The sequence below is a fragment of the Bos mutus genome, chromosome 16 (assembly GCF_027580195.1).
Source record: "Bos mutus isolate GX-2022 chromosome 16, NWIPB_WYAK_1.1, whole genome shotgun sequence".
Lineage (NCBI taxonomy): Eukaryota > Metazoa > Chordata > Mammalia > Artiodactyla > Bovidae > Bos > Bos mutus.
Genome location: NC_091632.1, coordinates 61814264 through 61828993, shown reverse-complemented (window position 1 = coordinate 61828993; position 14730 = coordinate 61814264). Strand labels below are relative to the sequence as shown.

Genomic DNA, 14730 nt, shown 5'->3' with positions numbered 1-14730 from the left:
ACTCCCCAGAAAAGGTCAGATCATCACAAATAGGAGCAAGAAACAGCAACTTACACACAAGGGCAGAAAGAAATCAGGGTGGGCCTGATGGAAATTAGGCCGGACAATGCGAAAAACTCCTCGTCTCCTAACGGTTGAGGAGATGCCCTTGGGGGAGGGCTGCTGGTTTGCTAGAACTGTGTGAAAAGGTCAGGCAAGCTTGACTTAGCCAAGTGTGACTTTGGAAAACCATCTGGAGGCTGTCACCAGCAGTGACGGTAGGCAGGTACCCCCCAGAACTCAGTGACAAATCAAAGCAATCCATGGTGGCCAAGAACAGATACTGTGGAGTCTCTCAAAGATGCCAGAGTGACTCTCAGGCCTGTTGATACCTTAACACCGCACATCACTAAGTTTGACTGGGTCCGGGATGTTCTGAAAGTTTGCTTGCAGTGTTAGACACTCAGTTGTGTTCGACTCTGCCACTCCACGGACTGCAGCCCTCTAGGCTCCTCTGTCCACGGAATTCTCCAGGCAAGAATACTGGAGTTGGTAGCTATTCCCTTCTCCAGGGGATCTTCCCTACTCAGAGATCGAACCCAGGCCTCTTGCATTGCAAGCGGATTCTTTACTGTCGGAGCTTGCAGGGAAGCTACTAAAAAATGAATTCCCTGGACTAATAACTTTGGGAAGTCTGGCATGCCTCACTCCTCTTCCAAAGGCCCAGCAGCCAGTACAGGGCGCCAGAGAGAACTGCAGTGAAGAATTCTGTTTGGGTTTAACACTGCCCTCCTCAGAGGTCTATTTCTGGTCACCTTTTGGGAAGCTTTGCACTGATCTCTAGAGGGAGGACCAGCCAGAAATGAGGTCTGTGCTGAGCCAGAGGTTGTTCATTAGAAGAGGGAAGACGATAAAGGGCCCCTGCCACGTGGAAGAGGCCTCTCTCACTGGACCAGAAGGATGGGACTGGACTAAAACGTTAAAGGGAGGAGTGGAGAGGGTGTCTTAGACCAGCTCTCCTGCCAAAGCCCTTAGGAAGAAGCAGTTCCTTTCTTTGGACTCATTTTCCAAACCTGTTTTCGTGGTTAGATGGAGTGGATCAGAGTGAGAGGCGGAAACCCAGGCTCTCCAGTCCTGGTCTTACAGTAGTATGTAACACAAGGGCTCCAGCATGCTTCATGGGCCAGGGAGGCCCCATCCCTTGTCCGCCAGCTTCACTTTTCTTTGGCAACTATGCTCAACCAAAGTTGCCTCCCACCACATTAAGCAGAATTACCCCAGGGGTGCTAGTGCTCCCGACTGTACATACACATTCACTCTATACTATGATCTCATACCAGCAAGAACAGACATTACTTGCTTCTACCGCTTTCTTAGAAATGGATGAGTGAGTGATGATAGTGTCTCAAGTTACCCAGTTTCAAGAAAGGGGAAGGATCTGGCTCAGTACCATGATGTTCTTAGAACTGGGATAATAAAAATGTACCTGAGGCATTCCTTTTCTGCATGGACTGGATTGTCTTCAGAGGAGAAGGCTCAGGCCACAGCCTTGACTCTGATCCTGCTCTCCCTCAAAACACAGCTGACAGGGGACCGAGGGGACCACCTGGTCCCACGCTCCACGGTCTAGCTCAGAAAGAGGAGTTGCCTTAATCACGTTATTAGTCTTCCCGGACAGACAGTCAGCTGTATTAAGGAAGAAAGGGACCTGAGAAGTGACTTCCCATTTGACTTCTTCCAAGGCTGGTTTTCAGAGAAGGCAATGGCACGCCACTCTAGTACTCTTGCCTGGAAAATCCCGTGGACGGAGGAGCCTGGTAGGCTCCAGTCCATGGGGTCCCTAAGAGTCGGACATGACTGAGCGACTTCACTTTCACTTCTCACTTTTATGCATTGGAGAAGGAAATGGCAACCCACTCCAGTGTTCTTGCCTGGAGAATCCCGGGGACAGAGGAGCCTAGTGGGCTGCCGTCTATGGGGTCGCACAGAGTCAGACACGACTGAAGCGACTTAGCAGCAGCAGCAAGGCTGGTTTTATTCGATGGGTCAAGTTCATTCATATTTGATTATTGGCAGATCTCATCTCTTCACCCTTGGTGATCCTCTGTCATGCTCCTTTACCTTTAGAGAGCATTTTAGTTTATTGTATTTACTTTTAATACTATACTAGCTTTGAAAATTTTTTGTGTTTAATTTTTAAAAATTATTTATTTGGCCACCCTTTGCAACACACGGGATCTTAGTTCTCTGACCAAGGCTCGAACCCACACTCCCTGCAGTGGAAGTGTGGAGTCTTAACCAGTGGATCACCAGGAAAGCCCCCTCCTACAGCATTTTAAATGGTTCTTCCCTCTGCCTCCCTCATGAGGCCCACAGCCCCTGATTCTTCTTCATCCTTGGAAGCCCCTCTTCTCTCTGCCTGTGTCTTCAATGGTCAAGGTTCTAGTCCATATGGAGCTTGGTGGGATCTAAGTCAAGTTCAAACCTCTATGGGCTTTTCTGGGAGTATTGTAAATAAGGTATTGTTGTCATAATTATTTCTGATTAATATTTTTACACCTAATAAAGTCTCAAAGTGATGGCATGTACTTGGTCTAGGGGAGGACCATCTTCCAGATGACTTGCCAACAATTAAAGTGGCTTGTTAGTCGGAGGCCCAGGACGACCAAGGACAGCTGGAGAGCTCTTCTTTGCAAGCAGCTCTGGTTAACATCAACCGGGAAAGCTCTTTGTAAACACATGAATAATTGATCGTCCCGAGCTCACATAGCTACCGAGGATCTGAGCCCGTATGACTCATTTGCGAGCCATTCCTGTCGTCTGGATGCCATAACATTGGAGGAATGATGATCGTTTCTTGGAGATTCTTCTGTGGCCAGAGTTGCCAAGACCAAGGCTGTAATGGTTTGTTATGATGACCTTTGTTATTCCATTAGGCTCAATTGCTTTAAAAAATGATGTGTGCATACTTTCGGAACGTTTTTACCCTTTACGTTGACCTGACATCATAGTTTATATTACAGAATGTATTAATGACAGAGGAGTGTTTTCATGTCCCAAGGACAAATTTTAACAACCATAATCTGCCCTCAGTCATCATAAATATAAATGTATTGGTCAAACAGATCTCGTTAATGTGGCCAAGATAAATGCAAGCCTATATTTTAAGGCAGTTGAAGTCCTAGAGAATATATTTGGAGCCTTTTGTGGGACTCAGAGATCTTGTATACGTGCTATCAGAAGGTTGAGAAAATTAACATGTTTCCCCCTCGGGTTTGGCGTTGGACAGATATTAACGTCTTGGGGATGTCAAATCAGATTGTTCACATAGTTTCTGGACACCATTAATGCCTGGTGGGGTGAATCTTAGTTCTTAAAGCTGTACTCTCATTATGCTCGCAGGGCTTTTGAAAGGAAAGGAGATACAGATCTCAAGTCTCAGCCATGTGTTGCTCAACCATATTTCCCTGTTTCAGACTGTGTTTTAAAGTTTTAATTGTATTAATCTCACTTGCCCCAACATCTTGCTTCCTGTGGGAGGAGGTGCCTTCCCACAGATGCGTGTCTGACGTTTTGCATCATCTCAGTTGGCAATGAGTATATTTGCAGATAATGTTCTGGACATGAGCTGTCGGAAGACTCCAATACTTTTACTCTTTGTTACGCTACGTTTAGAAGTGTGGGTCTTTATTAGTAGTATCCACATTTCAAGCTTCTCAGGCAGAAAATAAATACTTGTTCTAAGAAGCCCTTTCTCATCATGTTTTTATACTGAACCATGAAAATGTGTTTAAGGCGGTAATGTCTCACATGCTACCCCCGAGAGAGCAGACTGTTTATAGGGATGAGTTCATCTCCCCCAGATACAGTAAACATGGTGCCATCATTAACCTCTTTGTGGATTACAGTCACCTGGCAATGATTGATGAGCACCTCAAATAAAACCATTTACCCTTCTTCCTTTAAAGGAGTCCTTTGAGAAGAATCTTTCCTTCTCAATTTGCTATGGCCTTTGTCAAAACACACATGGGGCACTTTTTAAAAAATACTTTTTATTGCAGTGTAATTGTTTACCAGGTGGCGCTAGTGGTAAAGAACCCACCTGCCACGCAGGAGACCTAAGAGGCTTGGGTTCAATCCCTGGGTTGGGAAGATCCGCTGGAGGAGATGGCAACACACTCCAGTATTCCTGCCTGGAGAATCCTATGGGCAGAGGAGTGTGGCAGGCTATAGTCCATGGGGTTGCAGAGTCGGACATGACTAAAGCGACTTAGCACACACACACACAGCTGCTTTACAATGTTGTGCTAGCTTCTTCTGCACAGTAAAATGAATCAGTCGTACATATGCATATATTCCCTCCCTTTGGATTTCCCTCCCATTTAGGACACCCCAGAGCACTGAGTAGAGTTCCCTGTGCTATACAATAGGTTCCCATCAATTGTTTATTAGTATAGTATAGTATCAATAGTGTATATGTGCCAATCCAACAACAGAAACTGAGGCACGTACACCCAAGTTCGTAGCAGCCAAGAGTGGAAAACAAATGAAATGTCCACCGACAGATGAATGGATAAACAAATTGTATCCATACAATGGAAGGTGATTCAGCCTCAGAGAGGAAAATAATTCTGACATGTGCTACAACACAGATGAACCTTAAGGACATTATGCTATGTGAAAAAGGCCAGTCACAAAATGACAAATGCTGTATGATTCTACTCATACGAGGTATCTAGTATAATCAAATGTATAGAGATAGAAGAGTTGTGATTGTCAGGGGCTGGAGGAGAGAGGATGGTGGTTATTGTTTAATGAGTGTGGGCCTTCAGGTTTGCAAGAGGAAAAGAGTTCTGGAGAGGAATGGTGGTGATGGTTACACAACAATGTGAAAATACATAATACTACTGAATTGTATACTTGGAAATTGTTAACAGCATAAGTTTTATGTGTATTCTACACCAAATAAAAAACAATATTAAAAAAAATGAGGTACAAGAGAGGCTTAGAGTTGAATTAATCCAAACTCTAAGGCCCCTTCCTGGAAAGCCAGCACAGGCTACAGCTGCTGTCAGAGCCACAACCTTCTCCTCCCCACACCCCAGGACATCAAGAACTCTTCTTACTGAAGCTAAAGAGAATAAGAATTTGACATGTAATGTCTTTGAACTTGACTGAGAGTGGGATAATTTAATTTCAGGCTTTAACTTCTTTGGATCTTGTAAGAGGATTAAATTTTGGTCTTGGGACTCACTAGTAACTTGATACTGAGAAGGGTAAGTTCAAGTGTAGAACATCTTATATTTGGGATGCTTTTATGATATAAATTAAGATATGTTGGTTTTAATGCATAACTTCTGATGTGCTATGTTGGTCAATGTAGCTTGAAATAATTTGAGATGGAAAACTGAAGAAGAGCTACATTTTTCATCTTGAATATAGAAAGGCCTTGAGAAACACAATGTACTTAACTGACCCTTCTCAGAAACTTACGGGGGAAAACTCCACACTTCCTGCAGGGGAAGGTCTCTAGTGGAGCAGTGGCTGGTTTGGTGGTGGTGGTAGGGAGCTGATTCCCTCTCTGAAGGTGCCGTGCCCCTTCTGGTTGACCACTGTTGTGGTTTAGTCCCTAAGTTATGTTTGACTCTTTTGTGACCCCATGGATTGTAGCCCACCAGGCTCCTCTGTCCATGGGATTTCCCAGGCAAGAACCCTGGAGTAGGTTGCCGTTTCCTCCTCCAGGGGATCTTCCTGACCCAGGGATCAAACCAGGATCTCCTGCATTGGCAGGTAGGAATCTGGGGACAGATAAAGTAATTTCTCTCAGGCTGCTTGAGTATTCATATTTATTTCTTATGCATCCAATGAAGAGGCATTAATTAGTCTTGGCCCCTCCCATTTCCTCTCATCCTTCTTCTTAGGAGAAAAATGACTGGTAAACTCGGGAGTAGCAACTGAACTCTGCTCCTCCTCCTTCCTCTTTCTTCCTGGGCTCAGCCCACCTTCAAACTGCTGGGAAGTCTCCTTGGTCCAAGTGGTAAACTTGGCAGAAAAACCTTGCCCTAGATGGGAGAGGCCTGTAGCTGTCCAGTGCTTCCTGAGGCTTGGTGAATAAATTTTCTACTGAGAGTCTATATTAGAAATTGTTGTCTAATTACTTCTATATTATATCCCTCAAGCACATTCTCCAGGCTAGCTTTGTTTTTTGTTCAGTAATAAAACAGATATCTGTGGTTCAGTCTCTCATTCATGTACAACTCTTTTCAACCCCATAGGCTACAGCATGCCAGGCTTCCCTGTCCCTCACTATCTCCTGGAGTTTGCTCAAACTCATGTCCATTGAGTGGATGATGCCATCCAACCATCTCAATATCTGTCACCCCCTTCTTCCCCTGCCCTCAATGTTTTCCAGCATCAGGGTCTTTTCCAATGAGTCAGCTCTTCACATCAGGTGGCCAAAGTACTGGAACTTCAGCTTCAGCATCAGTCCTTTCAATGAATATTCAGGGTTGATTTCCTTTAGGACTGACTGATTTATGTGACCTCAAAAAAATCAGATGTTTGATCTAAAACTGTGTCCACACACTAATTGTGCTCCGCCTTTGCCAGGTGCCATGAAGTCTGCAGAACAAGTTCATCCACTGCATGCCACTTGATCCTCCTGATGATCCAGTGAGGTGGATGGATGGGAAAGCCTTCCGTAAGCTATTTCAGTATTATAATCACACTTGCCCTTAGTTGCATAACTCATGTCAAGGAGGTTTGAAAAAGTTAAGTAACATGTTATAGGTGGTGGGTTAGAACAGAACTCAAGGCTTTTGACTTTGGCAACTTGCTGCTAAAAATCTGTTGGCAGTGTATGTGTATAACTGATTCACTTCACTATATCCCTGAAACTAACACAACATTGTAAATCAACTATACTCCAATAAAAATTTAAAAAATCTGTTGGCAAGAATTCAAAGTATCTTCAAGTGGAATCTGGTTTAATCCTACATTTGAAACATTCACTTGTGACTTAATGAAGGGAAATTTAAGACTGTTGTGTGGAGATTGTAGTGGGTTTGTGAATCACCTAATGATTTTGTTCAAAGTGGCTATTCCTGTATCTGATACTCTGATATTCCCATGTGGTGGGTCTGCAGTGGGACCTAGGAATCCTCCTTTTTAGGAAGGCCTCAAACTGTTCTAAACTCTTACCTCATTACTGAGTCCTCTCTCTCCCCACTCTAATGTTGTCATTCTCTCTAATGGTGTGTAAAGAAATGTTAGCTTTCTTTGAGAAATGGAACTCACTAGCATACATTGTGGTAAAACACGGATATGTCCACATTGGGTGATCGGTTCATTCTGATCCAAACACGCTTCTCCCAGCTCTCTGAGGACCCTAGCGCCCACATCTGGAGGCAGTGGGAGACCACCTGTGTCCTGAATGACAGCAGAGCTCTGAAGGCAAAACTTGGATGGACCTTCAGGCAACTGAGTCAACTCCTGCATCATTCAGCTCAATTCAGTTCAATTGGGCAGGAAGGGGCAATGCTTGGGGCTGAGCAATTGTGCACAAATTGTGTAACAAATGCCTGTGTGATAATGTATGCATGAGGAAATAATGAGAAAGAGTGCTTTGTAAGCATATTTGCTTCTTTTTATTTTGTTTATTTTAAATTTATTTTTACTTGGAAGGTAATTGTTGTGTGGGCCTTACAGTCAGAATAAAGTATCAGTGAAAGTGATAGTCGCTCAGTCATGTCCAGCTCCTAGCGACCCCATGGACTATAGCCTGCCAGGCTCCTCTGTCCATTGAATTCTCCAGGCAGGAGTACTGGAGCAGGTAGCCATTCCCTTTTCCCAAGGATTATCCTGTCCCAGGAATCGAACCCAGGTCTCCTGCATTGCAGGGAGATTCTTTACTGTCTGAGCCATCAGGAAAGCCCAAATATTGTGTATTAATACATATATTAATACATACATGGAATCTAGAAAAATAGTACTGATGAACCTATTTGCAGAGAAGGAATGGAGAAGCAGACATAGAGAATGGACTTTCAGACACCGTGGGTGAAGGCGAGGGTAGGATGTTTTGAGAGAGTGGCATTTGCTTCTTTTTTAAAATCAATTGATGGGACTTCCCTGGTGGTCCAGTGGTTAAGACTCTGCATTTCCACTACAGTTGGCCTAGGTTTGATCCCTGGTCAGGGAACTAAGATCCTACAAGCTGTGTGAACAAAACAAATCGAAGCAAAAATCAATTGGTGCCTTTTAATGAATCAAGAAGTAAGAAGGAAGTCCAAAATACAGCATTACCAATGTAAAGAACATGGGGCCATTGGTATGGGTTTTTTTGTGTGTTTGTTTCTTTGTGTTTATTTTATTTTTCCAGACAAGGTAAGAGTTAGAGATGCTGGTGAGAAATTGCCACATTCTCTAAAAGCCCACAGAGATTCTGTCTGTCAACTGGTTTTCCTCTCTTTCTACCTTCCAGCCAAGCTTCAGAGGAAACTCTTTTCATGTGAACTGGAAAAGATGAATTTCAAGCTTCATTGAGAGCTTGAAAACCTAAAATCCTCCATGAAAAAAACCTGCATCTCCAGAATCTTTCATCCCAAAGAATTAGAAAGCTTTTTTTCTTGGGCTCTGAAATGGTTGGATTATTAACTATGATAACTTAAGTTACTGAATAGAAGGATGTAATAAATCTGAAGGTATTTGTTCTGGTTTTGACTAAGCAAAATTGTATAATATTAAATCAGATGTTGTTATAAACATATGAAATGGCACGTTTTTTCCCAGCTTGGGGCATTGTGGCATGAAGCTTCTGGGAATCTCAAAAAAAAAAAAAAAAAAAATTTTTACATTCTTGCATACCGAGTCTGGTTTCTGCTAGGTTTTCTTCTTTCTGAGTATGAATGCTAAATAAAAGTGCTTCTGTTGAGATCCTTGTGTTTTCCCAGCAAGTTAGCAAGGCTGACTGATGATGTTCTTGCTCCTTTGCAGGCTGTTCTATGGGGTAGAAGGAAAGGCCTGGGACGTGTGTGTGTGTGTGTGTGTGTGTCCGTGTGTGTCTGTTAAATGGCAGGGATGAATGGCATCCTACTACCCTGGCATGTCTGGGTTGGAGAGACTCTTAGACACAAGCTAGTTCACCAACCTCCTCATGACCCTGGAGAGAGTGGCACAATTGCCTCTGGTAAGTGGTTATGTTGGCCTTGAGCTTCTGCCTCAAAGTGGTGGTAATGCTGCTGTGTGGTGCACAAAACAATGAGAAAAAAACTACAAAGAAATCATGACGTACAGAGTGCCAAAGAGCAATTATAGTTTTTCTTGTGTTGGCGCTTAGTGGTAATTTTTATTTCCTTAGTTTCCAGGTGTATTATTTTTCATAATGGGAGAAAGTAAATTGATATTCAAAACATAATTGTAGCCTTAAAAAAGTTTGAGTATTTAACAATCACCTTTAAGAAAGATGATTTGGGATTTTGGTAGCATTCTACAAATTGTGTAGAGCCACATTGTCCAACATGGTAGCCATTAGCCATGTGGGGTTCCTGAAATATGGCTGGTCCCCCCAGAGATGTACAATATATGAGAGATACACACCCAATTTCAAATACCTAGTGCAAATAAAAGAGTGCAAGATAGATCAGCAATCATTTTTATAATGATGATGCATTGAAATGACAACAGTTTGGAAATATTGGATTAAATTAATTATTTTTTAAAATTTATTTTATTGAAGTATAGCTGTATGCGTTAATTTCTGCTGTATAGCAAAGTGATTCAGTTATACATGTATATGTATACATATATAATCTTTTTCATATGCTAAATGGTTTATTATGAATATTACAGGATATTGAGTGGTGTTTCCTATTCTATACAGTAGGACCTATTGTTTATCCACCTGTATATAATAGTTTGCATCTGCTAATTCCAAACTCACAAGCCATCCTTCCCTACCCTCTCCCTTTGGCAACCACAAGTCTGTTCTCTATGTCTGTGAGTCTGTTTGTGTTTCATAGATACATTCTTCTGTGTCATATTTTAGATTCCACATATAAGTGATATCAGATGATATTAGTCTTTCTCTTTCTGACTTAGCATGATCATCTCTAGGTTCATCCATGTTTCTGTAAACAGAAGCAACCTAAATGTCCATCAACAGATGAACGAATTAAGAAGATATATACAATGAAATACTCAGCCATAAAAATGGATTGGCTATTAATAAATTAGTAAAATTATTTTCACTTTTTTTTTTTACCTTTTTGGCATGACTACCAGAAAATTTAAAATGATATTATGTGGATCTTGTATGAAGAAAGAAGATTAGCATTCTTTTTGACAAGAGTAGGGGAGGGCCTGGACAACACACATATAGTTAAGACATTGCCACCTATTTGGTAACATCTGAACATGGTTTTGAGAAAGGAGAGTGATAGCTTAATGAGTGTGAGGTGTCCTTTTAGGATGATATAAAGGTTCTAGATCCAGGTAGTGGTGATGGCTGCACAATATTGTGAATGTACTAAATATCACTAATGGTAAATTTTATGTCATGTGTATTTTATCACACACACACACACACAATTACATATGTGGCTTATATTATCTTTCTGTTTTCACATGTTTAAAGTAAAGAGGTAGGGGGTATGGCTTTGCTTAAAATAGTGTCTCTAGAAATACAGAGGGCTTCCCTGGTGAGTCAGTGGTAAAGAATCCACTTGCCAATGCCAGAGACATGGGTTCGATCCCTGGGTTGGGAAGGTCCCCAGGAATTGGCAACCCACTCTGGTTATCTTGCCCGGGAAATCCCACAGACAGGGGAGCCTGGTGGGCTACAGTCAATGGGATTGCAAAGAGTCAGAAATGACTTAGTGACTGAACAACAACAACAAGAAATAGAGAAAAATGTGGAAAGAGGCAAGTATGGACTGAAGGTGGTTGAGAGAGTTTAGAATTCTTTTCTCTCTCCCTTTGGTGAAAATGTTAACACGTTTCCTGAAGCCCCTGGAGGCCTCGGCTTCACGCAGTCCCTATCTCTTTGCAACGCCTTCGTCTAACTTGTCTCATTCCACTTTTCCTCCACACTTGGCATGCTGCCCATTGCAGGGTTTCTTACTAAAGATAACTCCTTCCCTAAAATTCCTCACAGTTATGTGGTGTTAAGGAATTAGCGATCTTGACAGTTGAAAATAAAATAGAACACTCAGATCAGGCTCCACAAGCCTCCTGCCTCCCAGATACTGTTGACTGAGAAAAACGAAAGTCTTATCTCTGCAACTCTGGAATCCAGCTTCTTCAGTGTACACCTCAGGAGGCAAAATGGATCTGTGGTGTCAGGAGTCAGGACAGTGGTCCTGGGGGCTGGAAGTGAAAGGAGGTGGCAGTGCCTAGGTTGGGGTATCGCGAAGGGCTTGTGAGTGCGGCCAATATTCTGATCTGGGTGCTCCTTCCCTCAGTAAGTCCATATGGTGAAACCATTGAATTGGTGACCCCATGTGCATTCCTCATCAATACCAAGTTTAAAAACAAACCACCCTGGGAGGTGGATACTTCTCTGAGTGTTGAGCGACCAGCCCTGAAATGAGTGAACGCGGGGTGGCTGGTGCATACCCACTTCCGGCGGGACCTGGATTGACAAGGCCAGTCCAGGAGGAAGAGGTGGAGACTTTCGGAGGTCCCGCCCCAAGACCCTGTGCCTGTGATCTTTGTGAGTGAGCGACTCGCCTCAGACAATTCACCTTTGAACATTCTCTCCTGTCTCTGCATTTGGGCCCCCACACACTTGGAGGTCAGGGAGGGAGGGGTGTGAGCATGAGTGACTCTTACCAAGAGGCGGGATCAGCCACTGGTGTAGGTGAGACCCCCTCAGGACAATCATATTCTTGGGAGAGATTGGAATTCTTCCCCTGCCGTAAATAGACCCCCGTGAGGGGAGGGGGGACTGCCCCGGAGCCACCAGGCCCTGCGGTTATCACCTACGGAAATCCTGTGTGGTGGTAAATACAGCCTCAGCAAAGCCTGGAGAAGAGATTACAGGGGGGAGCCAAGGAGGGCTGCTGAGGAGGCTGCCCTGGGAGGTTATTAACCAGATAGGGGCGGGAAACCAGAGGCTGGGGGATTTGGGTTGGAGGAACACAGGAGGAAATGAGGGAGGAAAAATAAACAACTGAGATTAGCAAGCTCACTTGCTTCCTCCCCTCCACCCTTTTGTTTTGTGCCTGGAAGAGGTCGCCCCTGAGATCTCCTCTGCTGCAGACAACAGCCTGAAGGCTGATTTTGTAAACGGGGCCTGGCTCCTGCCTCCTTCCCCCATAGCCAGTTAGTTTCTCGCAGTGACCTTGCCCCCCCAAACCAGCCTGTGGCAGGATTCCTACATGCTCCCACCCCCCACCCCCACCCCCACCCCCACCTCTACAAGTGCAAAGTGCCCAAGGAGATGTGTCCAGCTGGATCACCAGGGGCACCAAATGCCGTGTCCCTGTCAGGGAACTGGTTCAGGGAGGTTCATGACAATGTTGTTGACCCTCGGAGAGGTTTTTGTTTCTTTGGATCATAACCAGAAATGATCAGATGTGGCCCTACATTGAAGTGCTAAAGTTCAGGTCCGCCAGCCTGCTGGAAGTCATCTGGTTCCCTTGGAAAAACTTCAGCCCCATAAGATAGGCGAGAGGGAACTGGAAGGTGACCAGGAAAACTGCCTATTCAGACCTCAGCGCTGGCTGTGCTGATTGAGTGACTGGGGGCCAGGCTTCCTAACCTTTGTGGGTCTTCACTGAAACAGCCATAAAACAGGAATGAGTATGCTAACGCACCATCCATCATATGATACTACTGAGGCCTCATGTATACACGACTATCTGATAGCAGGTATGTAAAAGTACTTTGTGAACTGCACAGCGCCTCCCTGGGAACTTTATGGCAGGGGTTATCAGAGTGGTCTGCTAGGGTGTGTGGGCAGAAAATTGTTACAGAGAATGCACAGAACTCCAGTTTGCAAATGTTTTACTTTTATGTTAGAGAATCTTTAAGGAAAATCAAGATCCTAATAAAAATTAGCTAACCCTCAATGCTTGTTACTTAAGAGAAAAGCTGCTTGAGACTTTCCTGCCCATCCAGTGGTTAAGAGTCTATGCTTCCACTGCAGTGGCCGTGGGTTCAGTCGCTGGTCTTGGAACTAAATCCTGTGGGGCCACGGCCAATAAATAAATAAATGAGAGAAGCACCTCAATAGAAAACCTTGGGATGGCATTTTGGGGTCACATCTGAAATCACTTTGTTCTTAGTCCACCCCTGGGGCCTTTCTCTCCTGCTCAGACACATGTCTGCACCAGGGAGCAGATTCCCACCCTCAACTCACCTCTTGCACAGCAGTCAATGCCTTTATAAGTTCTTTCTTTCTTTTCTTAAATTAATTTTTATTGGAGTATGGTTGCTTTACAATGTTGTGTTAGTTTCTGCTGCACAGCAAAATGACTCAGCTATACATAGACGTTCTTTCTGCATTGCTTGTTTAGGCCCGGTCCAACGAGCTCCCCGTCTGTGAGGCCTGTCTCTCTAAGCAGTGTGAAAATGTGAAGTGCCAGGGTAGTTATCTAGAGAGAGGGCAGGCTAGGAGCAGCTTATTGAAAGCCTTTCTCCTGCTTAGCTGCCCGCTGAATAGGCTCCCTAAAGATGATGAGGCGTTAGAGGCCAGAGAGAGTTTTTTTTTTTTAATTTGGACCATTAAATATTTTTTTAATTGGAGGATAATTGCTTTACAGTGTTGTTTTGGCCATACAACAGCATGAATCAGTCATAAGTCTACATATGTCCTCTCCCTCTTGAACCTCCCTCCCACCTCCCACCCCATCCCACCCTTCTAGGTTGTCACAGACCACTGGGTTGAGCTTCCTGTGTTATACAGTAACTTCCCACTAGCTATCTATTTTACATATGATAATGTATATGCTTCAAGGCTACTCTCTCAATTCATCCCACCCTCTCCACAAGGCTGTTCTCTATGTTTGTGTCTCTATTCTTACCCTGCAAATAGGTTCATCAATACAGTTTTTCTAGATTCCATATATATGTGTAAATATATGATATTTGCTTTTCTCTTTCTGACTTACTTCACTCTGTAACAACAGGCTCTTGGTTCATCCACTTCACTAGCTGCTGCTGCTGCTGCTAAGTCACTTCAATCGTGTCTGACTCTGTGCCACCCTGTAGACGGCAGCCTACCAGGCTCCTCCGTCCTCTAGAACTGACTCAAATTCATTCCTTTTATGGGCGATTAATATTTCATTGTATATATGTACCAGAATTTCTTTATTCAGTCATCTGTCGAAGGACATCTAGGTTTCGTCTATGTTCTGACTACTGTAAATAGTGCTGCAATAACCATTGAGGTACATGTGTCTTTTTGTATTACGGTTCCCTCAGGGTATACGCCCAGTAGCGGGACTGCTGGCCCATGTGGTAGTTTTAGTCCTAGTTTTTTACTGTTCTCAATAGTGGTTGTGTCAATTTACTGATGTGGACCATTTTAAAGTCTTTATTGAATTTTTTACAATATTGCTTTTTTTTAAAAAATGTCCTGGTTTATTGGCCATGAGGCATGTGGAACCTTAGCTCCCTGACCAGGTATCGAACCCTCATCCCTACATTGGAAGGTGAAGTCTTAACCACGGGACCACCAGGGAAGTCCCATGGAAGACATCTTAAAGACGTTCATAAAATGCTTATTGAGCACCTACTATGGGCTCCACA

The 14730-nt window shown here is 43.7% G+C and overlaps 1 non-coding gene and 1 pseudogene across 1 annotated transcript; both read left to right on the top strand.

Moving 5' to 3' along the window:
• The first annotated feature begins 8106 nt into the window (after positions 1 to 8106).
• On the top strand, positions 8107 to 8179 carry TRNAG-UCC (transfer RNA glycine (anticodon UCC)). The gene has a single exon. It is a non-coding gene; the product is annotated as a tRNA-Gly (tRNA).
• A 2105-nt stretch (positions 8180 to 10284) lies between these two features.
• LOC138991304 (U6atac minor spliceosomal RNA) lies at positions 10285 to 10402 on the top strand (annotated as a pseudogene).
• The last annotated feature ends 4328 nt before the right edge of the window (positions 10403 to 14730 follow it).